Source organism: Dermacentor variabilis, chromosome 6, assembly GCF_050947875.1.
Source record: "Dermacentor variabilis isolate Ectoservices chromosome 6, ASM5094787v1, whole genome shotgun sequence".
NCBI lineage: Eukaryota > Metazoa > Arthropoda > Arachnida > Ixodida > Ixodidae > Dermacentor > Dermacentor variabilis.
Window position 1 is genome coordinate 85,513,910 of NC_134573.1, and position 25,691 is coordinate 85,539,600.

Here is a 25,691-nt window from a genome sequence, read left to right on the forward strand (position 1 = left end):
GTGGCAACAAGAAAACAAGCCCGCGACTTCAGCACTGCTGCAAATTCTGCGCCGCGGCCGAGTGGTAATACTGATCCTAGCCGACCTGGTAGCACAGTGCCTATGTCATAGCACGGCTGCGATTGAGCTCATTGGTGTGATCCCAGCCGCGGCGGCCGCATTCCAATAGTGGCAAGTTGGTTCATCTTGACCACGCTCCTAAAACAGCGCTATGAACGAGAACGAACAGCACATAAACTACAGGACCGGCGCTTATTCTTTTCTCTATCCGCCTATTTTGTCGTTTCTGTACTTTTTTGTCGCAATCCATAGCACTGTTCTAACAAAGTTGTCATGAAAGCTTGTGTACTCCCATTTAGTTGCACAATAAAGAACCGCCAAGCGGTCAAAATTGTTCAGGAATCCCTCAGTGTGGTGGACCTTAGAACCAGAGCGTCGGTATGGTTCGAAAAACCCCAGAATTAAAAAAAACTGATCCGCCAATCCAATCAAGAGCGCAGTTAAGCCTTGAGTGCCTTTTCCGTCATCTTCATTTTTCTTGTAGGTCGCTGATACGCGCAGCTATATACCACGGAAGCAAAGTTACACTATCGGAAGTCTTTCGGCAAATTTAGTAAGGATAGTATACATGAAAGGTGTTGTGTGTTCTATTTTCCTATTTCAACTGCAGAAATCAATGTAATGATAAATTGCCATCGCGACGGAAACAACGTAAGTGAAAACCATGCATGGCAATAGCTTTCGTACACTAGTGCACATAGTTTTCGTATAGTAATGATATTTGCATGTTGTCAGCATGTTAAATATTTCTTGAAAGTTTAAAAGTAATAATGTCCCGACTTATAGAATATTATTCCATTTGCAAAATCCTTGTCTTTTCATGAGATTTTATCGTACGTTTTTCTTAACTCATTCACGATGAATATTCTTGCAACTGCTTCTATCTCTAGTAACCTAAATGCCTTTTAGTAATTCATAAATACCATCACACAGAGAATGGCTATAAGGAAATTTCCAGGCCTAGGTTGTATTTGGATGAAGCAGAATAAAGGCAATTGTATATTTTGCAAAGATAAGCCTTCATCATACTGCGTGGTATGATGATGAACATAACGAATCAAATGCTTTAAACTTTTAGAGCACAGCTGTGGGCGCACGTTCCTGCGGCGAGCGTCGGCGCTGTCCCTTGTAACCGAGCGAACGGGCACAGCCAAGGATGAAAACGAAGACGGAGCGAAGTGGTGGACGAAATACGACGCCGGTGAAGAGAGGGCAAGGCTGAATGCTGAGGAGCAGGATACGGTTCAAGGGCGACAAGGAAAGCGTAGTGCGCTGTTAGACGGGCTCTGTGGCATCGGTGGCTGTACGAGACGGCACTAGGGTAGCTCTCGTCTTGTCTTCTGTATGGAAACAAAGCGCCGCATGAGCGGAAGTCTGTCTGCGGCGGCTGCGGTGAATCGCGCCCACGCGTAAACCGCGCGCTGCCTCTCGCTATCCCCCGCTTACCGACGCTGTCGCGGCACACTTCACTCCGTTTGCGACGTGCCGCGCGAGAGGGAGTGTCTGAGCCAGCCAATATATCGCGAAACGAAAGCATGTATAGAGCTGCGCTCAAATTTCGCATTACAGAGCATCGTAAACGTCGGTTATTATTTTTCGAGACTGTGTAAGTATTATACTCAATGCATATATTTTTATTCATTCGTAATCCTCCCGCATGTTGTCAGGCTGTTATCAAGTATGCGCGAGCAAAGTATTAACCTCGGAAACTGAATAGTGGAGTAAAGACGAAAAAGTGGCTCTTTCACAGAATATGAGATAGCTATACTTAGTCGGGTTACTTCTTTCATGAGCTGCGCGAACTGCTGTTAAGATTTCCTCATTAACCAAGTTGACAAGTTCGTTTTCATGCGCGCGCAGCCAAACACGAACACACCTTGCATGACAACCGCGAACACTCGCTGTCTGAACGCTGGCGTCTTCAGTGGCAGCAGCAGCGAGCGAATTCCCCTTTCTTCTGCCTCTTGCTCAAATACGAACCACGTGAGAGACAACACACCACTCATGAGGCCATCAACTCTCGCTGGTCGCCTATCCTTCGAACCTAAACCACATTGCTTCGAAGATAGGGCGCATGCGGCCGCGCTCAGCCGCCGCCGCCGCCGCCGCACAACAAGAGGAAATGCGCGCTAACCAATCGATGTCCCCTCTGCCTCCTAGCATGCGCAAGTCTATGCGCTGACGCATCCCCCGCTCTCCATTGCGTGCGTGAGAAGACGGCACACACTCTCCCCACCTTCCTCCCTTACGTGCGTGAGAAGTTGCCTCCGCATCAAGCGATCATCCTTCTCGTCTCACCCTCAAAAGCTTTCCTTCGCACAAGTAGCACAGGGTGCGTGGCCGTTATCTTATCGCACTTCTGCTCTATTCGGAACGTCACAGCAGCGCCGATGCCGATGACGATGGAGAAAATTCGCCCTGGGAGTCCAAATATTGCCATTGCAATATTAAGAAAAGTAAACAAACATTCTAAAATTATACGGGGAAACCTTGGGAGGTGGTGTAATTTTGACGGAAAGTTGATGATATTCAAAGAAGTACAGTAAGAGGTGCTTTCATCCGCTGCTGCTAATTGGCATGAAAGAAGAAGGAAGCGTCGAGTGTACTGCAAACACCACTGCGCATACCTTCTGTTTGCAATGCGTTGCTCGTCACCGCCATTTTTACAACCTGTCTCCTGTGGCCATCTCTCTATAGCTTCCCGGCGCTGTTACAGTGGCAGCTCTGAGCACCTACCTATCTGTTCTGCAGCGTGACTAGGTCAATGAATGAGAACTGAAAATATATTAGTGGGAATCCCTTCAATACCAGAACAAGAAATATTTGTTATGAGGACGGCGAATCGAAGAATTCAAAGGTGCTGCTGAAGACCTTCTCTTGGTTTAGCATGAATCAAGTGGAGATATGCGTGATGGAAGATACAAACTTGGACATCCTATGTAAACGTACATATCCAGGAATTTAGAACATTGCCCTTTTGATAACAGATAGCTCTTTCTGATAACAAATGCACTTAGTTCACTTAGTTGGTCTTTAGTGCTGCGTTATGCGAGTGTTTTGATTCTAACAAGAGCACTCGCATAAAGCAGCAGTAAAGCAGACCACTGTGTTTTCTTTTTTTTTTTCTTCGGAAGGTTGCTCTTTAGACAAAATAGGATTTATAAAAGGTACGCAATATCCCTTCACATGTTTGCGAACAAGCTTGCTTCGCACATAACGTGATGCCAGGAACGGAAAATGGCCCAGATATCCAACGTCGCAAGTCGTGAAGGTGGCCCGGACCATACTGGTTGCTCTGAGGTGTCTTATACGCGCTTGCTGTAACGTTGGGCACTACAACAGCCAGTGTGTCACGGTTACTGTATCAACAGAGGTGGTACAGAACTGGCGCGAGGATCAATACGCAGTGGACTACTGTTGTGGCCAGTGGATGGTTGCTGCGGATATGAGAGCGCGCTTCTTCGAATCTTCAAAGCGCCCGCTGCTTTCGGCGAGTGAGACCACCATGGGAGTTCGAAAACATACAGAGGCATGAGTACTCGCGTGGTACGCCCGAGACCTTACTTTTGGCGTAGCAGTTGTTTGCAGGCATCTTCGGTAAACTGCGATAATGTGTGATATAAGGTGGATGGGCGAGAGGCCAAATCTGTCTCTTAATGGTCATATAGAGCCGGACGTCGGACCAACTGCACACGAATCGGAAGGCGATCATTTCTTACCAGCTGGTGGATGGCATATGATAGAGATCTGGATTGGTCTACACGACGCATGTCGCGAATCGGTTGTTTGGGGTATGTGCGCCATGATAAGCTCGGGATAATGCACAATTTGAATGAAACGCATACATGAGTTTAACTCAGCTGGTATGGCGGCAACTTCACACAGATAAGCTTATGGTACCAGGTCAGGTCAGCAAAATACCTGCACGTGTGTCCAGCTTCTGGCACAGTTTTGGGCACACCAGTGAGGTGCGCACCAGGCCTGCATTGATGCTCGCATGATATATCGCACAAGAGTGCCTTGTGTGTGGTCGGTGGGATGGAGGCGGGAGTCCTGTGCCATTGCCTGGCGAGGGGCTTCTTATCTTGCTCTAAAATGCACGTGCACGAGAGTTTTGAGGAAGTTGAACCCACTACTCCATGCTCTCCTTTCGAATGTTATTGCCAACCAGCTACAATGGCGTGTTGTAACAGTAAAAAAAATATAAAAAATAATAAAGAGGTTCTGGTCCATGCCCTTTTGTTTATTTACAGTTACTGACTTAGAACGTCCGGCAATGAGTTTAGGAGTTCGCTCTCCTAAAATGGTAGCTCAAAAGTAAATATTAAACAAAATCTTACTCCGAAATAGAGCGAATTTTTGTGCAGCATTGCGCAGTGGACCTCCTCAGGAATGCACCTTCATCGTCAGCAGCAGCCACAAGGTAGCACGGGATATTGAAGCGCCGGTGGATCGAGGCTCGGCTGTACGCCTTCCCTACCCTGCAAAAGAAGTGGGGGAAGAAAGAGCACACCTAACGTCACAGCATTCGAAAATTACTACAAATGCAATTCCGTTCAATATTACAGTTCCTAAAAAGCCTCCCTTCCTCTTGCAGTTCTGGACAACGTCAATAAATGCATCTGGAATTCATTTTTTAGCAGCTTTTTGGTGCAGATATCTCGGAAGTTCTGTTATTCTTAGGATTTTTAGTAAGAACATGTATCTCCTGTACTTTCCGGCTTTAGATTTGGAAATCTGCTGCATTCTTCGGCTAATGTTAACATGGTTATTAAGTAAATGATTTTAATTACTTACCTGGACAATGATTTGTCACGCTATTAATATCCGCCTCTTTCGAAAATCTATCTGAACAAGCAGCATTACGCTCACACAGGGGGCTAAGAAGTTGTTCAAGGTTCAAAAGGACACAAAATAGGCGTTATACAGCATTTGCGCCGTCATTTTCGATAGCTTTGTTACCTAATTTGGGGGCACATCTAAGTGGATACCCATACGGCTACAGCAGTAATGCCTACGTCCTGTGTCTTTACCATGAATAAAAGGTGAATAATTTCCTTTACCAAAGAGGAAGTAAATTACAGCTTTGTTGATTGTGATTATAAGGGCTGTAGAGTTCGAGATTAAAGAACAGAAATAAATAATTGGTAAATCGTCGGATGCAAGGTCCCCAAAGTACAAAGCTGGGTTTGAAGGACATCTTCGTTGAAGATCCCGGGCTAATGTTCATCACCTCAAAGTGGTTCACGTGCCACAAAAGCGTGGTAAATGACCACACCTTTGGTGAAATAGTCAAACCGGTGCGAGGCAGTTGCCATGGGACGTCGTGACCGCGCTCTGTTTCCACTTATGGGGAGGCTCCACTCTGAGCTACTGTCGTTTCTGTCGGAGGAGTTGTTCTTCCTTGGAGAAGAAGAGTTCCTTCGACATTGGTCATGTCGTTTCCTGTCGGTGGCTGATGGACGCGTATGGCTGAATTTTCGTCCATCCTGGTTCTTGTAGCCAGACCATAAGAAGTATTCATTTAATGCACATATAATGCAGGTGCCCGTGATTTCTCTGTGTGTGTCCTCTCGTATACATGATCAATTTTGTATATACACATCTCGTGCACATCACTTCAAAATTGTGTAAAGTGTTCTATCACATCATCATTGTACATAACCTTTGTGTACACTGTATATATTGCAAACCATTTTGTACATGTGGCATTTAGTTTATGTGTAACTGTGCCTTTCCGTGGGTATACGTGTTTATATGTTGGTGCGTGAGTACTTGGACATTACTTACGTTGAAAACGTGCTGTGTTTCGTTTCTTACATGTTATCGTCGCGGTGGAATTGTGCCGTGATTATGGCTCAGTGTTCGTATCGTCTCTTGTCGAAATGAACTTTTTCTAAACACATTCGCCGCTCCTGTGGGAGGCAAACAATTAAGTGCTGCGGCCGGATACCTGCCGGTAAGTTAGGTGGAAGGGCCTTCTTCCTGGTCATGTGCTCGGCAACTACGGAAGTTCCAGACGCTTGGAAAGGCACCCACCTACTGGGAGATTGACGGCATCGGACTGCCAGACTCCTTTTCCGCCATTTTCTCGGCCAGACATGGTGACTGTCCCGCAAAAGTGAAAACACACTGAAAGATTAATGTAGCGCATGCTTCCTGTTACACACCGTCCGTGACTTCAGCATCGACAAAAAAAACCTCATCGAAATGCGGCCACTACTACGAAAATTGGTGGGCCGCTCAATCGCAAGCTCGAGAGGCAGCCGTGTACCTTAAGATAGACCCTCCTCGAAGTCTTGGATATCAGTCTGCAGTGGTGCGTACGTAACGCAACAGCGATTACTGGTAGAGCCATCTCTCCAATTTTTCTTAGGGCCCCGGTCAACAATATAAGACAGATGCAAATATCGCTCGTTGTTGCCGAAATTGCGAGCGCTCATTCAAAGGGGACAAAATGCACATGGGGCCGGACATCTGTGTTTTGAATTGAAAGATTTACCATGAGGGACAAGCAAAACAATGGCGGATGATATGTAGATAACTAGAGACATAGAACGCGGTTTCCAGAGACTATAGCGAAGGGTGCTCCCGTCATTCTATGAAACTGGCGTAATGAAGAATGCATGGTTGTCACATAGAGTGTTCTCGTCAATGTTTCTCCCGGTGAAATACATTCCTTGCTTAGGCTTTTATGCAACCATTGCTTCACAGAGGCTAGACATAATTTAAACCAAATTAACGCCTATGATGACGATCTCTGAGGTGCATCTATTCTTCCGCCTAAAATTTCAGAACAGCTCTGCGTCAGTATAACCTACGGGGAACACAGTCATAAATTAGTCACCATCGTGGACCACCTGCGAGCATTGCCCTTTTCTTGCATAAGTACGGGGCAAAGCCTCTCAATCCAGGGATTGGGGCAAGGTTATGCCTGACACTCCTGGCAAGTTTTGAGAAATTGCACGGAAAATGGTTGCAAGTGCGACTTTCGCGTGTTTTGCAGGCAGCGTAGGTATGTGTCCATGCCAAGCCCTGAAGAAACAAGCCTAATTGACAACTATACATTCAACACACATATATGTGCATAACTTAAAACAAAATCTCATGTGCGTCCGGAGCGCATGTGGTTTACAGAATAAGAACCTCCTTTTGAAACATGCGTATTTACTTGCCAACGCGTTAACAGTGTTGAGATGTTAACTATGTTGAATCTCAACTTTCCTTCCTCTCTCTCCCTGTCATCCTTGTTTTCCCCTTTCCCATTCCCCTTGTGTAGGGTAGCCAAGAGGACGTTACTCTAGTTAACGTCCCTGCCTTTTGCTTTTTTCTTTCCTTGCTTCCTTCCAACATCGTGTGATTTAAAACTGCTGTTAGAGCCGTCGTCCGACGCGAAACATTGGACGTCATCAACTGTGATAGAACCTTCGTCAGATACATTACTCTGACGAAGGCCATGCTACGGCTGAAAAATTAGGAAGTAAATAGCCTTTTTTCTCAAGCGTGCTCATTCTAGAATTCTATTTACCAATGGCCCCAATGACCATCTTTATGGGCATCTGAGGCTACGTCCCCGTTTACAGAAGAACGTTAAAGCCTCGTTATCTCGTCTATTCATTGTTCAAGAGGCGTGTGGGGTGGCACGGCAGTGTAGAAAGGCGCTTCTGAACACGCTTTGAAAACCTCCTTGCTCCACAATTGCCCCAGAAAATAGGCGCGTTTACAGTTCCTGAACATCGCGATTTTTGTGTTTTTGAACGGTATTTATGTTAGTTGCCCTACCAACACTCTCATCTTGCACGAACCAAGAGCTACCACACATTCGTTCTACAGCATATATGAGTCATATATATATATATATTTTCGCAGCGTATAAGGACTATTGTATAGCTTACTGTTTGCGAAAATGGTTTGTACAAATGCCCATCAGTAGCAGAAAAGCTGGCTATAAGTGTATACCACGGACAAAAGGTTACTACAAAGCATTAGTAGGTGTGAGGTGCGTAAATCGTATATAAAGCACAGTGATCAATGATAGGATGACATTTTCTCTCGTGTGCGCCTATTTGCCTATGCCTCCCTCCCTAGCTATTGAGCGCTCTCAGTACTTGTCGGCAGGACATTGCAAATTTCAGTTCCAAGTGACTACGGCCTAGGGCTATGGAGTTGAAAGCGCGGTGAGTTGGTAATTATTTATTGTGGAACTGCAGCGGCCGCAAAAGATGAATGACGCAGGCAGTGTTAACATGTCAGCAATTGTTGGTTAACTCTGCTATTGTCATTCTGTTTTTTTAAGGTTGTGCCAATATTCGAAAGTGTCGAATAACAAGCCACATGGTTTCTTACTCTATTAAGTTATCGAATAAAATAGTCACTATTTGTAAATGGGAATGTTCTTGGAGAACTGTTTTTATATTTGGAAATGTCAAGCGCGCCAAAGAAAACTTAGGATTCCACCAAAAGAACGGTAAATTTTCACCCCGGCAGGTACAGCATGGACATAATGCATGAGAACTCGCCTAGTGGATACAGGCTATGTGACTTAGGCAGCCATACTTTCCAGTCTATACAGCGGTCATTCGCATCCTCTGAAAAGTCGTGTGAATGCGAAGAAACTACTTATTTGTTTCTGATGCTCCTTTCGTGCTTCTAATAAACTACCCTTCATAACGTACTGTGCAATGACAGAAACTTGCTAATTTAAGTATACTGAGATGTGCAAATCTTTATTTATGAATTGTGATAACGGCCCTTCATTACTCTAAGACTATTCGAAAAATATTTAATGTTTTTTTGGATTCCATTCTGTCTCTATTTGATTTGTATTCGATTCTTTCTCAAAAATCATTATTCACATAGCCTTACTTTGTGATTTTGCGTCATAAGACCAGAATTAATTAACTAACTAACTTTTTGTGCACGCAGAAGTTCAACATTTGTCTAGGGCAGTATTACAAGTAAAATATTCATTGCCCATCTCATTGCTATGGCCAGAATTTACACACACTTCAGCCTAGTATGCTATGGAGGCATAAATCCGAGCAGCAATCCAGTTTCATATTTTTTTAGTTTCTTACTAACAACATTCAATTATTTGTCGAAGAAATTCAAGAAAGATTTGGCAGCGAACTTTGATCTTATGCGAACTCCGCAAAGTAAACATGAGGGCTGTGATAAATGCGAGAAAAGTGTGGTGACACTGCGTCAGACCTAGTTGATGTCCCGGGGTCATGAATTAAACCGCGTTCACCACATTGCAAACTTTTGTTCAGCAGCTCACTCGATGAACGTCCAGCCTCTTCGAGCAGCAAAACGCCACTGATAGCTGTCCCGAGCAGAACCACCATCTGCTGCTCTCTCTGATATATATATATATATATATATATATATATATATATATATATATATATACATATATATATGTATATATATATAACTGGCTTCCCATGCCTCACACATACACTTTTTTTTTACTTTGACACTCCTACGTTAAAGCACTCAAAGTCAGTTCTAGTTTTCGCAACGTGCTTTCTTCTGTAGGAGTAACTTTGTGAGCGATACTCGAGGCGTTTATTCCGGGCTGCTATAGGCAGATGTAGGTTATGGCACCGTTTATGGTGGCTGGAGAAGTACAAGACATGAAGTACTTACACTCTAAGAAGAGTTTACACCCTTTGGAGTGCCCCTTCTACCACACAACAACAATCGTCATCTGCCTTGATGCGCTTCCTTTCTGTAACGCTGCGAGCCCGGTACTTTCCAGTAACGAACGGCACGCGCGTTATCAGCATGATAGCATTGCCGACAGGAAATGCTATCATGCTGATAACGCGCCTGCCGTTCATTACTGGAAAGTACCGGGCTCGCAGCTTTTGAGAAAGGAAACGCATCAAGGCAGATGACGATTGTTGTTGTGTGGCAGAAGGGGCACTCCAAAGGGTGTAAACTGTTCTTGGAGTGTAAAAGAAAGTCAAGCCAAGATCACCATCGTATGCCGTTGCGGACGCGGCGGCGCGGGGTAGCAGCTGCTGGAGACGTGCGAACAAAAGGCAGTCATATCCAGGTAGAGGAAGCGGCGGGGTTTGCGAGATGCCGGAGCAAATTAGGACCAACAGCGCGCGAAATTACCCGTCCCCTCTAGAGCGACTATACGAAAAAAAGCAGACTCAGGGTTCAAGCTCGTTGGGCACCTCCTACACAGAAATACGTTTTCTTTTTTTTAGCTGAACCGAATTTTTTTATGATTACCGAAGGCGGATAGCACAGTTCTAACGTTTCATCTAAATGACTAGATGAGGCGCCCATTAGTTCTTCGAGAAATAAGAATGGTCAACTGAATAATTAACGTAATTATGGTAATTAACGTATTAATAATTTACTTTTCGCCACATATTACATTACACAAATTATAGCTGCTGAGTTCACATGGCATATCCACTTGAAATCAATTCCCTGGACAGCAGCAGTTGCGAGATATGTATTTGAAAAGTGTCCGCCAAATTACATTGGTGTCTTAGTTACTTCACTGGTTGAACACATAAAACAGCGCTTTCTTAAAGAAGTGACCGGAAATCCAACGCATTCTGCCCGCCACGGCGTGCAACATAATCAGGCCCTGTTTATGGAACGTAAAATTGAAGAATTTCTTTTAAGTTCCCCTCGCCGAGTACATATCTGAAAGTCTTACCACCATTTTCTTAAACACGCCTTCACTCAATGATTCTCCTCGACTCAGCCAAGTCGAGGCATCGGGGCTTCCTTCACTCAAGGCGCCGTGGCGTTTCGTGAACACTAATTCACCTTTCCTCCGCCAAAGAACGCCTTCAAAAAGCGCCCTTGACTCGAGTCAAGTGCACCGACCGAGAAAAGCGTCTGATGTCGAGACTATTCCTAAAGGTGCTTATCAAAACTTCAATTATTTAAGTTAAATATGTGTTTCCGTTAATTCGTCTTCCTAATCAAACGACTACATGGCGCAATGCAGAACATTAGCCCGGCAATGCTGCCTCTGTGAGAATTCGACTGATAGATCAAGCGGGAGTTCTGCTTTAGGTCTGGCAACAATCGCACGTCAACAGCTACGAACATGGTGCATGGTTGAGAACCAAGAAAATTTTCTCCGGCATTTGTCTGCTGCTCTTTGTTTCTGGTGTTTGATTGGCGGCTGATGTTGCGGTAGTTAATCGCAGTTACCATTGGTGATTTTTTTCCTTGTGTGTATGGTGACCGAGCCCGATTGACTTGGAATGAGGCCACTGATCGAACAGCCGACCGGCAGCTTTGTTTACTTTCAAGACCGAGTGATGCTGAGAGTTTGCTGAAAGCAACAATTGGACAGAAAATATGGGTGTGAGCCATTTTCGCATGGAAGCATATTATGTTGATGCGGTTTTCGTGTGGCTGCAGCGGCGCTGTCGATAAAACGTTTCTGGTGTGCTCAAGCATGACTGAATACAGTTGCTCATACTGCGGGCATTAGCACTTGAAACATATTCGAGGCAGCATAAGCTTGTGCAAAACTTTTTTTTTTTTGCTAATGAGAACTTGTGGCAGATTTGGCACGACGATCTGTTGTTGGTTCCGTCTTTTAAACAAAAATGCTGCAGGTACGGATCGGCGCCTGCATCCAACGATCCTTCCAGTATTGCGTATGAAATTTTTCAGTAGAGGAGACGCAGTTATAGTATGCAAGTTGGAGAAGGTGGGGGGGGGGGCACTTGGTTGAGTGGGTAGCCCCAGCAGATTAAAGAAAACAAGCGTTTTTGAGTCCTGTACTTTATTTTAGAAGCTGTGGTGTTCAGTCGGATTGCTCAAGTTGTTGCACATATGTTCAATGCACTAGCACTGGTGCCTGCATTTCCAGTGCTTCCTCATTTCACATAGGCAGTACGCAATGTTTTAATGTTTCGAAGATTCACTTGTCAGTACTTCATCACCAGCATTTCTGTTTTGTCGTCTTACCTTTTTTTTTAGTGCGCTATGTGCTAACACTTTATGCACGTTCCATAAAGTGGGCTTTGAAGTTCGCGCAATGACGGCATTATTTTTAGTTGTGCTTATTCTTTTCATTTCAGTTGCTTAGGTACCCTAAATTTACTTAGCGTGCTAAAGGCCTGTTACATAGAAATTTTGGCATTCTGGTGCAGGCTGTGGGCCTTGGAAAGAAAAGTTGATTTATTTCGAACGATAACCATTAAACAGCTATGCCATAATGAAGTCAAATTCAAAATTTATTCCTCTTCAGCTGTCATATGATTTTTGTTTTGAAGAGTATAGATTCATGATTATGATGTGCGAAGTCATCAGTCGCCCATAATTCGTTGCAGTAGCGACGTGATGTTTTTACTGCTCATAATTTGTGATGCAGCACTTTAGTAGCATTTGTAGCCAGCTCTTTTGTGTTTAGTGGTATGCTGAAAGTACTTTAACATGAGCAAGTGTACATTACAAAATATGCCATAATTTTGATGGTTGATCTCAGCTTTCCCGAAATAACGGTAGTAATGTACTCAATACTGTATTTTTCAGCATCCTCATTGTGACAGTCTGCCTCACCATTTGGCCTATTTTGGTATCCCACAAGACACGCTCCTACACTGGGTTTTTTTTCCTCGGTCAGTTGCTCAAGTTCTGCAAGACCCACGAAAGCCAACTGTCATGAGCATCCAATTGAGGGAAGCTCATTCTTCCGGCCCTCATAATTCATCTTAAGCTGAAGCTAGAACCAGAGTAGAAACAGCATATATCCTACAAGGATTTACCACTGCATGCCATCGGATGCCTGCACCCGACAGGATACTTTCTAGAACACAAATGGTTTTATTCTAGCATATATTTATCAGAAGTACTACTGCTTCTGTTTGTACAATAAGAGTTCACGCTGTAATTGGATACTATCAAAGTACAGAAAGACGAGAATAAAGTTAATTTCTTGTTTTAGAGAAAACTGGCAGTTGCATTCCCCAGAAGTTATTAAGGGGTAGATCCTGTTTTAATAAATATGCATGAAGACTCCTAGCTGAAAAAATGCAATGAATTCAGCTGCAACGTGCCCATGAAGGCAAATGAATGCAGTCAAACTGCTTTAAGGGTGATGTTTGAGCTGGTAGGATGTCAGAAAGGTAACAGATGTATCAGGCAGAATATCGCGACAACTATTCTAGTGCCGCAGGGCACAATAACTGGAGCTCTCCTCCACATGTACACCAATGCAAGCGCTGCACACACAGCACAGTTGAAAAGGCACTTGCTCTTCGTGATTGTGCTGGCAACCTGGTTCGTGCATATGAGAATCGGTTAGTAAGAAGCATACAATGATGTTAAAAAGGCCCATGAAAACTAGCTTAGGTACCGTATTCGTTTTCTTTAGTTTACATTTCGTACTAATAACATTCGCTTAGGACCTTTGTGTTCTAGAGCACAATTTTTTTACATTATTGAGCTCATATTGTTTTTATTTATTTTTATTTGCAAAGAAACATTTTTCACCTGGCATGCCGCTAACGGAGCCAGACCGACATACAGCGATCTCGCACTTACATAATGGACCCTCTAGAGAGCTGGAATGTTCGCAACAATGATATGTGAGATATATCTAATACAACTTGCAAGCAATGTCTGTATTAGGAGCTGTCACTGCGCTGCTACACCTTTTCTTGTCGCAATAAAAAATCATATGATGTACAACAACTCTACTCGGTTGTATTGTTCTTCTGTCTCTTTTATACAAACAAAACATCAAATTCTCCTGTGCATACACTCAGCTGTTGTTCTGAATGCCATTTCATGGTTCGTGACTTCCTCGTTGGGCTCGGATCTTCATAGGGATGATAAGCTAACTAAACAATGTTTTGAAGCAAGGATCGCGTAATTTTTGCTTATGACTTTACATTGCACCAGCTGCGCACGGTTCATGCAAAATTGCAGTACATTTCTCATTTTCCCTAGAGCAACCAGCTACATAAAATTAAAGAAAATTGCTAAAAATTAAAGTGAACGCACCTGCTCGTTTATATATAGACGCTCGCTTTCCTGCGGTGTGCTTCGCTGTCCTTGGTTTAGTGCAGTCAGTGACGATCCACCCGAGTACAAACGGTGCGGACAGGTCGACTGCCGACTCCCGCGCAAGCAATACACGCGCACAGGCAATACAGGCACTAATGACAGGAACATTCGTAGTTGTTTTCTTTTCACATGTTCAAAGTGCGCCGCCGTTATGTATCGCGTCGTTCTTGAACACATGCGGCTTTGTACGATCAGCCGCGAGAAACACATGAATGCAGTGGCACCGACAGTTCCTTTGTAGCACTCTGACAAAGAATACCCGTATGCAGGTCACGCACGGAGTAAGACGATGGTCCCTGCGCTTGCTCGCAGTCTTCTTGACAGGACGGCCGATCTGTCTTGGCACCGCAGTGGAATAATTCCGTTGCCGAATAGCTTCAGGGGGTTGCACCGGTCTCTAAAACGAAGCCCTTGAAAATGCGCAGCATCGTTAACTAATGAAAAGCTGCTTAGGCAACTGACGTCCATCGGAAAAAGCTGACGATGCGAGCGACAGATCACAAGGCAGCCATGATTACGCACTAACTTCAGTTGAGGAGCGATTCAAGGTAGCTGCGGGGCTACCTTGAGATACTCGAGTCACTCGCTCGCGCTGTCCTTTATTCAAGGCGCTTTTCGAGTGGAGGGTAATTTGTGAAATGAAAAACCGCCTTCAAGGAGCATTTCGAGTGGAGGGCCAAGCCGACATGCGTTTGTAAATACGGAGGTTATACTTATTCGTTTTCGCTGGTAAAGCAAACCGGGCGTGCGTCTGGTTAACCTCCCTGCTTTCCTCTCTTCTGTTTCTCTCTCTTTCTCTCTCTGGTAAAGCAATATTATGAGGTATTTATTCCATTACACTTAGCAGTGCTTGCAGCGATGGCTTCGTGTTGCGTTCAATTATATGTCAACTGTGTGACGTAGGAAACGTCGTCAATGAGACATTTGTTAGCTCTGAAAGTCGCACGCGAAGTCAGTGTCAATGTTTAAGACCGGTATTTCAATCCGGTTTTGGACCACTATGGCGACAGGAAGTAGAAATAAAAAAAAGAACGTACCACTCTCATTTACGCACTATGAATGTTTCTTAAATTGGGGAAACTAATTAATTTGTTATATGTATTGAGCTGTAGACGCACACACATACACACACTATAATATATATATATATATATATATATATATATATTGTGATGGTAAGTCGCTGTTTTGCTACCCATAAATTACTACTTTGCGGTGATGTTGGTTCATGACCGCCGATGCCTGACTTCAAGCTTACCACGGCAAAATATGAACTCTAAACAGCCAAAAACCTAAGGTGGCTATAATAATAGGCAGACCTCTCTGCAATCGTTAGAGCACGTGATGGTATTAAAAAAAAGGGGGGGTTACACATCTTGAGGATCATAGCCACGTTCCAAAACATAACCATCCATGGAATTTCTGAATTTGCTGAAGAACCAGTGCTGGAGATAAAGAAGAAGATTGTCAAGGATATTTTCGAGGACAAGCTCGAGGTTAAATGTGATTATATTGGGTGCATTTTGCAACTCGGAAAAGAAATAAGAAGGTTTCCTCTAATTATTGATCTCTAACTTGTTAGATGAAAACAATAAATACTTAAATATAGTAACATGCTCTAGGGCTCCCATATTTAATTTTAGAATGATTACTCGCTATCTACCTTAAAAAACGGAAATTTCTATAGGACAGCGCAGAAGGGGACAAATATCTATAAAAAGATGCCCTCACACCTTAATTTACCATAAAGAAAAGAAAGATCAGGAAACATACATTTCAATCAACACGTTAAATCAGCGCCTGAAAACAGCGAACTACAAGGTGTTATTAATAAAGCAGTCACCAGTAATGTCATTATTACAACACGAAGCTCACGCTACTAAATAATTGAGACATGTTTGCATGATGGAGTGAACGTCGAGGACCTTTTCCTCCTGTCATATACGGTGTTCCGTAAAGACAGACCTTCAACGTATAGCCCCCCTGACGCTGTTCGATGCTATTTTGCTTGGATATACCAGTACTTGAATGAGCTTTCGCACGAGGCCGTGGGGATTGAATCCCGGCCATGGCGGCCGAACTTCGATGGGGGCGAAATGCGAAAACACTCGTGTACTTAAACTTAGGTCACGTTAAAGAGCCCGAGGTGGTCGAAAATTCCGGAGTCCTCCACTACGGCGTGCCTCATCAGAAAGTGGTTATGGCACGTAAAACCCCATAATTTAATTTGAATGAGCTTTTATGTAATGGCGACATTGCGAGATCATAGTTTAATTTCATATGAACTGTATAGATACGTGACTGTATCCTTGGTTGATCATTAAAAATTAGCATCATATGTTTAATTACTAGAATTATGATTTGCTTTGATTACCGATTTAAATTTATGTGGTTTGTACTTGGAAGGTTTTCAGACCCGTTCAGTGACGTCGCTCATGTAAGTGCCGTTTTTGAAATAATGCTTAAGAATAATTTAGGGAAAGTTGTTCACGAACCAGCGTGCATTTAGGGTACGTCTACCTCAAGAGCTGTGTTATATTTCCTATTTGTTCCTCTTCATTTTGATAAATTGACATATGTAGTTTATCAATGGCTTCTGATGACAACCTTGCCCTACTATACAGGCCCCTCGTGCAGCTTAAGTAATGTATAAATTCTCCCTTTCGTTGTTTTGTAGATTAATAATGCACCACTGACACATGCAATAACAAGCATTATACGACATTCGGCAAAACCCATTTCATGACTGTAGAGGCTAATGCGTTTGGCACTGAGTCAACATGGCGACACAACGTATTGCTATCGTCGAAACGAGGCATCTATGAGGAAAGTTCAGTGGGGGGTACCTCTTTCGCGCTTCCCTAACTAAATTTGGTGTCATCTAGTTCCCTAACTGTGTAATCCGCGCGCGGCCTCCGATATGCATGGTGCACCACCACGTGCGGACGCTCAGACACCCGTCCCGCGACGTGGCCTTCGAGACAACAGGTGTGGCGCACCGGTGCATGCGAACGATGAGGATTACCCCTTCGCCGGCCGCACACTCAACGGTCCCATACTCAGTGGCCCAAATCACGGAGCAAGTAATTGCTATGCCTTACCTACGCCTTTGTAATGGGCTGTCCCCATATGGAGACCTAGCTGAAAACTACAAAGGCGGTATTCACTTACAGTATCACAATCCCCGACCTAAAGCACAGCTTAGAGAAAAAGAAGATGCCGTCCCCATTCCATCCGGTGGAAGTGGGTGTACAGTGAATCTATTGCCGACGTTAGACAAGTGCCACCAGCCCAACTTACCTTAGAGGACGCCAGACAAGCAGCACCAGCGACCTACGTCACACGCGCACGCACGTCTGCGTAAGTGCAGCATATATCGTCAATCTTCTAGGCCCTCTTCCAGGTGCAAGTGCCTTATGTAAATAGTCTAATTATTTTAAATAAATAGCTTCAGAAAAGTTGTAAGGTACGACTTACAAACAAGTAGCAGACATGAAAGCTCCGAATGGTAAATCGAATATGCGAGAAAACATAACTCTGTTACGCGGAAACTCAAAGACAAAGCCGTCCTACAGCTGCCATTTGAGATTGGTCTGATTGATAGCGGCCGCTAGATGGCGGTAGTATTTCTGTGTGAGCACGAGGCGACGAAAATCCCGCCTTACTAAAGGCAAACTGCTTTGCCGTAAAAGAAATGAAGCAGCACAATCTAACCGGACAGGCAAAAGAGGGCCCGTCTTTCTCTCTTCCTCGTCGCGTGTGTTTTCCGTATTTTTCCTTCTGATAAACCATGTGTGCGAGGGCGGCAAAGACCAAAGTCTTTTGATGCCGGTGAATGTTCATGTGAGAGATTATTTCGCTCGCGATTTTGAGACGTCACACTCAATTATGCTGCCATGATGTGCTTCTAGACACTGACAAGCATTTCAGATAGCGTTTTGCGGCCTTCTATCAGTGCTCCGCTGTCAGCAATACCACCGCTCCCGTCGAAGTGTAGCTTCGGAAAGCATCAGCCAAGCCAGCGCTTTCCCTGATTTTAAAATAACAGTCTACGGATACAGTGATTCTGTATCCGGAAGGCTCCAAACACACATTTCCACAAAAAGGTTTTTAAGTGATGCATGTGCCGGCAAGCAACAGCCGGAATGAGGATAAAAAGCGCAAAATCTAGAAAGACTTTTATTTTGCCGTGATTTCTGACAATCAAAAGAGCTGTTTTACCGAAAATATGTTAAACTCGCCGTTCCTCAGTGCCTCCGAGATAAGTCTGAAAAACAGCAATCACTTTCATATAATATTCTAGTATTCACAGATTTACTGCGACTCCAAATGCAGTGAAAAATTGTAATGAAAATAAATAAAGCTCGCATTTATCGTACCATACGTGTTACTATTTACAAATTAGATGTTTCACATTATACATAAGCGATGTCTCTCATTCCAATTCACTTCACCCGGTGTGCCTCTCGCATCGTAAGATGGCTTTATAAGAGGTTGCATACTAGCCAGGAGAAAAGCCCGTCAATCGGTGTTCTAGCTTTCTAGTGTGCAGTCCTCTGTTTTACTGCTATGGCTAATATCCGGTAAACTTAGTGAAGTGTGCAATTCAGACACTTTAGGTATTTAACTAACTAAGCTTGAGCAGTCGATTACTCTGCAACCAATGTTGTCCTACCAGTAATTAGCCAAACTTGTCGGTGACAGTCGTGTTTTTCAGTGTCCGATACTAAAACCAAGGCTGCATTTGACATACATTCGACCTCATTTGTATAAATGTGCCCATCGCAGCAATACAGACTTTAAAGATTGCACTGCCAACTTTGTTCATTCCTCTTGGCCCACGGAACCAATAGTTCCTCAAAAGAATTTGTGTAGACGCGACCGCCCTCAATTAGCTAACGGTAATGGCTTGGAAAAGGACGGCATGTGATGACTTTGACCCGGAAGACAATTCCGCCAATAATCGTTCCCAGCACTGCTTGGAAATAGCATCGCCACACCCACTGGACATTTGCTCAATCTGTGATTGCACGAGTAACAAACTACTGCCATTAAGCTTTCCTCGCTCTGCTTAGAAAGTCTGTAATTACGTTCTTTCGGGGCGTTCGCTCAATGTGCACTTCTCTCCTGTTCAAAGGCTGCGCGGCGGGCACGTGCAGTAGAAGAAAATTCTTGAAATAAAAACTAAACATTGTGGTTTAACGCCGCACAACTACTCAATGGGTCAAGGCCGACGCCGTAGTTGAGAGCCTCCTGTTTATTTGAATCACACGACGTTCTTTAATGTGCCGCAAATAGCATTGTACACGAGCGTTTTGGCGTTCAACAAGCAACGGAATTCGACCTCTGTGGTTTAGAATCAAGACCCCCGGCCTCGTCGTAAAGAACGAATAAGCAATATATTTTGAGACCACGGGAAAAAATTGTCTAACTTCCTAGTGAAAGCAGCCTAAAAGCTCACTGATGATAAAGCTATCATAAGAATTATTGGGACAAAGGCGTCGTGGGCCATAGGCATCCATAACTCTAACTTTTTAACTGTCGACTATGATCGGCGATGAAGCAGTTTAGAGTGATACACTGCATCAGGGAAAAATTAGTGCGCTGAACATGGGCGGAATGAATGTGCATAAGAAGAATCAATTTTCGAAATATTAAGTATTTACACTATATGAAATGGGATCAGGAATCAAGCAAAACACACTCAACAAAATCTTTTCAGGGAAAAATGAGCGAAGCGTTGAGGAAATAACTCCCTATTTGGCATAAGCCTCTAAAATGGCGCTTCTTTGTTAGGAAATAAAAAACCACGAGGGTTTAGCTATCGGACTCCTCCTTACCGCGCTTGTGAGAAAACAACGATATGACAATGAGGCATGCCGTAGTGAAGGACAGCGGATAAAGTTTAACCACCTGAGGTACTTTTGTGAGCACGCAATGGGCCATACACGGCCGTTATTGTATTTTGCCTCGATCGAAAAGCGTCCACCACTGCCGGCGTGGAAGGGACGGTTGGGATTTTATCCCGCGCAGTCTGGCTCAGCAATGCATTGCCAAAGTCACGATGGTGATTAAGGAAGCCTGTTAGTTGCGTCTCAACTTCTAAAAGGAAAATCATATTTGTCGCCTTTTCTAAACCAAGAAAAGGCTCTGAATAATAAGGAGCACACTGCCTCATAAAATATGTGTAATGTAAATAGTAAGATCAGTCAACCTGCACAGGCACTCTTCGTTCCTGGCTTAAACATTGTCAGGAGAACTGGATAGTTTCATTGATGCGATAGGAACTTAGGTTGGCATAGTTACATAGCTGCTTTTCAGAAGATGCAAAACGCGAACACGAAATGAATAAAATAATTGAGGCGAACAGGCAATGTCTAAATAAGAGTATTATTGAAAATTAAAGCATCCAGTGAAATTTTAATGGGTGACAAGATCGGGTGCCCACGCATAACTTTTAAAGGTGTTTTTTTTTTCGTTATTGTATAGCTTCAATAATTACCCGAGAATCCGCCTTTTGCGACGCCAAACTGCGCATGCGCAGTGCCCTAGCGGCTGAGAACCAAAGCAAGTTGGCAGGCGCACGGCTGGACTCCACTCTCTCCTCCGAGTGAGTGGAGTACGGTCGTGGCAGGCGCTGCACTTGTCAGTGGAATAGGGCGCGGCCGTTTCTCTTACTCTTACAGACCGGCACGTATTCGTGTCTTGCCGTTCTACACGGTTTACCCCGACGTATATCGTGACGACGCCTGTCAGTCCAGCGGGCAGGCCTCCAGTCTAACACATATGCTCCGGGAGTGCGGGTCGAGATGCTCCAAGTTGAGCAAGGAGGAGTGGCACTCAGGTTTGCGTGGCCCCGCTTTAGACAAGCGAATCCTGGCTCTCCGGCGTGCCTGTGACGGGGCCGGTGGGCTAAACTTGCAAGTCCCGAAGTGGGACTAGCTGGGTGCGCGAGGAGTTCGTGTCCTCGCCAGAACTCCAATAAAGTTCTTTCACTCACTTGTCAGCCTTGCCATTCTCGCTGCCGCGCGCACGGAACGCCTTTCGAACATTATTGCCAGCAAAATTTGGCGCGATGCCAATGTCGTGTCTTGTTTATGGCTGCACCTCCCGTGACCATCCCAGCAGGGCAATGCGGATTTTCCAATTTCCGTCGGGAAAATGCAAATGACAGTGCCATGAAGCCTGGATTTGGGCTGCACTTTGAACAGGTATGTACTTTGGCCTATGCAGTTTATCCCCCTGTTTTTCTCATTAATGGCTCATACGAATAATCTCGTTGAAGACGCGAATGTATGTTGTAGCTGCGAAACAAACGATTCCTGAGCTCGCGCGGCCTGGTTGAGTGAAACGCAATTTTTTTTTCCATCGTCTCTGTGCGTTCGTCGCTAGAACGCCGTCATTTCGCAACTTCACACCGGGCACACTTGCAGATTTATATAGGCTCAGCGAATGCTCGTGATGTCGGCGTAGTTATCCGTCTGAGCCAAGCTCACCTGCACTGCAATGCTGACGTGGGAAACAGCGTGCACTAGTTAGCGTGCACTGCCAGTTAGCAATCGTTGCTGCTTGTCGTTTTGTCATTCATACCGGCACCAAGTAATGTAATATTTACTTGCAGAAGGCTTTTATGTTCGTCTAGCGCATCGGAATGTAGTATGGTATGTACTAAGGCTCATTTTCCTGTGCGGCATCTTCTGGAGACGAGTAACGCGTCTTACTATGTAACAGTCACATTTCAGGGGCGCCATCACTGTCGCCCAGACATCTGGACTTCATACTGACACATGTACTTGTTTAGCTTTTTCGGGTGACCGCTTTTCACCGTCAAACAAATGTTATCGCTCAGCGCGGGATGCGCCCCGCATGCATCGGAAGTTTCTCGAATGTTATCGATCGTTCTATCGGCTGTCTGTCGTCGCCGAAGCTTGTGTAATCTGATTGCGTCTATGGGCGACGCGAATGGTGTAGAACTTTTCGGAAGACACGCGGGCACCAGCGATTTCTCTCTAACATTCGATGGCTAATCTATAAAAGGTGACGTGCTGAACCCGCCGATCAGATTTCGACGATCGCCGAGCTGTGTTCGCCGCTGTCGTCGTGCTTTAAGTGCAGGCTGTTCTTGTGGGTGCAGGCTCGGCCATTAAAAGCTAGTTTCATCATCCACAGTATTGTTACTGTGGTCTTTGCCGTCAGTACTGCGTGACGATACCGACGCTGTTTGTGTACACGCACCCGGAGGACGCGGTCGACCGCTACGTTCGTACCGCGGCGCGTTCTAAGAGGAAAACAGGAGCCCCACAAACAGGGGGTATCACCAATTTTGGTCATTCTGGCCATTTTTGGGCATTTTTGTAGATGTACACACACTTTATGTGGGTAAATAGCGTATGCAACTTGGCATTCTGTTGGCCTCCCCACTGCCTGTGTATGTATGTACGCATAGCACTATGGCACACCATAAAGCAAGACATGCAGTGGTGAAACGCGATATTCGCTCCAAGAACTAAAACTCATGCCCTAATAAAGTCATGCGTTCTTGTGCGTACTCAAACTGCTTTGTTACTTATTCACTTTACGCCACAGATGCAGCGCTTTCAGGCCAAGGATGAGCTTGTAAAGAGTTGGCGAAGCTCTTCTTCTAGCAGTTCGTCACGCGGAATAAACCTCCGGGTACAGAGCATTCACCAGCGGGCTCGATGGCCAGCTGACGACGACAAAATATGACGGCGCGTACACGTTGTTTCGGTCTTGTCTCACGCGCTGCTTGTTTCGTCACGAGTCTCGCGTGGGGCGGCTGCCGAGGCGCGCAGCGGCGCCTGCCAAATTGTTTCTCGTGGCCACCGCACGATGGCGCCACTATGCATCGCAAAAGGCGGATTGGGAACAGCTTTAGTGTGTTCCCTCGTGACCTTGTGTCTACGCGCTGTTAGTGAGTTGTAGCCATTGCGTATATCACGCCTCTCACCAAACACCAGGAATAGCACACCAAGCTGCCTGCTACAATAAGTTACCTTCAACTCGTCGTAATACGATAAAATCTAAGCCCATCTGCTCATGTATAGCTAGATTCTGATCGGTCAAGTGTAGCATCATTACAATTTGAGAAAAATCATGCAGATACTATGGAATATTTGAAGTACCTTTCCGTTGCCAAAGTGGTAAAAATACCACAAAATCTGCATTCCTTGACATATGAGTGGCATGCTGTCCCTCATGGTGCGATGCACAAAAAATAAGAAGAAAAAAGAAAGATAGGTATCCCAAGATTCCTTGTCACATCTCTTTGCCTCGTATTTTTGCCGTCAAGTGAACGAAAATTAAGGGGTGTTGGAATGCTCTGCCAATATAACGAAGCGTTGACGCTTCTTAAATCTCTAACGATTTATTTCATTAGCACTCCGCAATACCTGTAAATACCCTCTACCCCACAACAGCCTATATCAGCATTAAGCAACCCCTTGGAGGAGGATGCAAACAGGAACATACCCAAATCTAAACACCCTAAGCAAGATGTTTCCCACCCAGTATAGAAACATTTGCCCCTGGTGCGGTGCCAAGCCCGCCTTATATCACATTACACGGGGATGCGTTCACCATCAACAATTCCTTCAAATAAAAGACCCGAGTGCGGAGCAGTGGGAGAGGGTGCTCTCCAGCAGCGACCCGAAAGTCTAGCATGGACTCGTAAGGCACGCTCACCGAGTAGCCACCCTCAGTGGTGCCCTGGAATAGGGGCGTCGACCCTGCGCTGATGGGGAAGAAGACCGTGAAGACGGCCGACCACATCTGCCACCGCCAATTTCTCACCAATTAAAGGAAATAAAGTTTTCCCTCCTCCTCCGTAGCGATGATATCCCACATGTTATGTTAGCTTTGAATGAAGGAGCAAATAGGAGTGGTGGCCGACGTTTTATTCTTTGCGTAATGTTTGACACTACAGGGTACAAATAAGTTACTCTGCATTTAATTATTTCCTGCTGTTAACTCGAAGTGCAAGCAGCGAAGGCAGAAAAATAGACTACCAATAAAAGGTCTTTAATAGCATTACAAACACGCAACTAAAGACACATGGTATAATACGCAGACTAGAGTGTTCGAATGAGTCAGTCTTCAATAAATGTTGAATTAAAGGTGTGCTGAGGGTCGTGTGCAGAATTTCTGGTTTAAAGTGTGTTCCGTAAGTTGAAGAGTGGAAGGCTTGCTTTGTGTTATTATGTTGTACAAATTCAAGGGGCATTTTTTTTCTCTTTCTATTTAAGGAAGGGAACAATATTAAATTTCATTATTTCTTATGAATCAACATATAGAGTGTTTATTCTACATAAATTTCTTCCGTTTTTGTTCTGTTGATATAGAATGAGCAGAAGAAAACTGCACAAATGACCGTGCCCTAGAGGTGCAATGCGAATAGTTCTTGCAACAGGAAAGCGAGCAAGGAACAGGGCCTGTGCAGGTTCAGATTTTACTATTTACTTTGTACATATCTTTATGAGACAAGGTACTCCTTAGTCTTCACAGCCTACGTGCCTCTTAATAATATCGTGTGTTTCTCAAAAGTGCGGTGAGGAGGGGTCTGACGGCCAAACCATCGCGGCTTCTTCTTTTTTTTTATGAACCATCAAACGCGACTTTAGGAGGCTCACGTCTAATTGCGCCCATAAAGTCGCGTTTGTTTCTTCAATTAAATGCAAGGGTGTGCACATTCGATGCTTATATTTCGCACTTGGTTTGGCCATCAACAAACGTGACTTAGGCGGCTTACGCTAAATTAATCCTCTAAAGTCGGCGTTGTGTGTTAAGAAAACGGCGAGGGTTTTGCGATCAGAGTCCTCCTTGCCGCAGTTGATTTGGCCTGAAAGAAACGAGAGTTTAAAGGGTTAGGCCAAGTTAGGCCCCTAAATTGGCGTTCGTTTTTTGAGGAAAAAGAAGCTTAGTGGGTTTGGCGTTCACACTTCTAACCGCTCTTGGTTTGCCCATCAACAAACGCTAGTTTGGAGGCTTGCGCCAAATTAAGCCTCTAAAATCGCGTTTGACTGTTAAGACACAAGAACCGCGAGGATTTGGCCATCAGACTTCTTGGTACCGTAAGTGTGAGAAAAGCTTTATATGACTATGAGGGATGCGGGGGTGGAGGACTGCGGATAAATATATGAAAGCCTGGGGTTCTTTATTGTGCATCCAGCGAGCGGCGCACAGGCGTTATTGCACTTCGCCTCGATAGAAAAGCCTCAACCACGGCCGGCAAGGCTGGCACAGCTGGGATTTCATCCCGCGCAGTCTGGCCTAGAGCGATCCATTGCCAAAATCACGATGGCGGTTCAGGAAGCCTGTGAGTGCCGCCTGAACTTGTAAATGTAAAATAAAAAATTGCCGCTCTTTCACACTTTTAAAGACTCTGAAGACAAAGGAGTGCCTTGTCTCATAATGATATGTGCAAAGGAAATTGTAAAATCAGCTAACGTGCACCGGTCGGCGCTGTTTCTTACTAGGTTTCTTGGTGCAAAAAATTTTCGCATTGCAACTTCACGACACAGTTGTTTCTATCGTTTTCTTCTATTTATTTA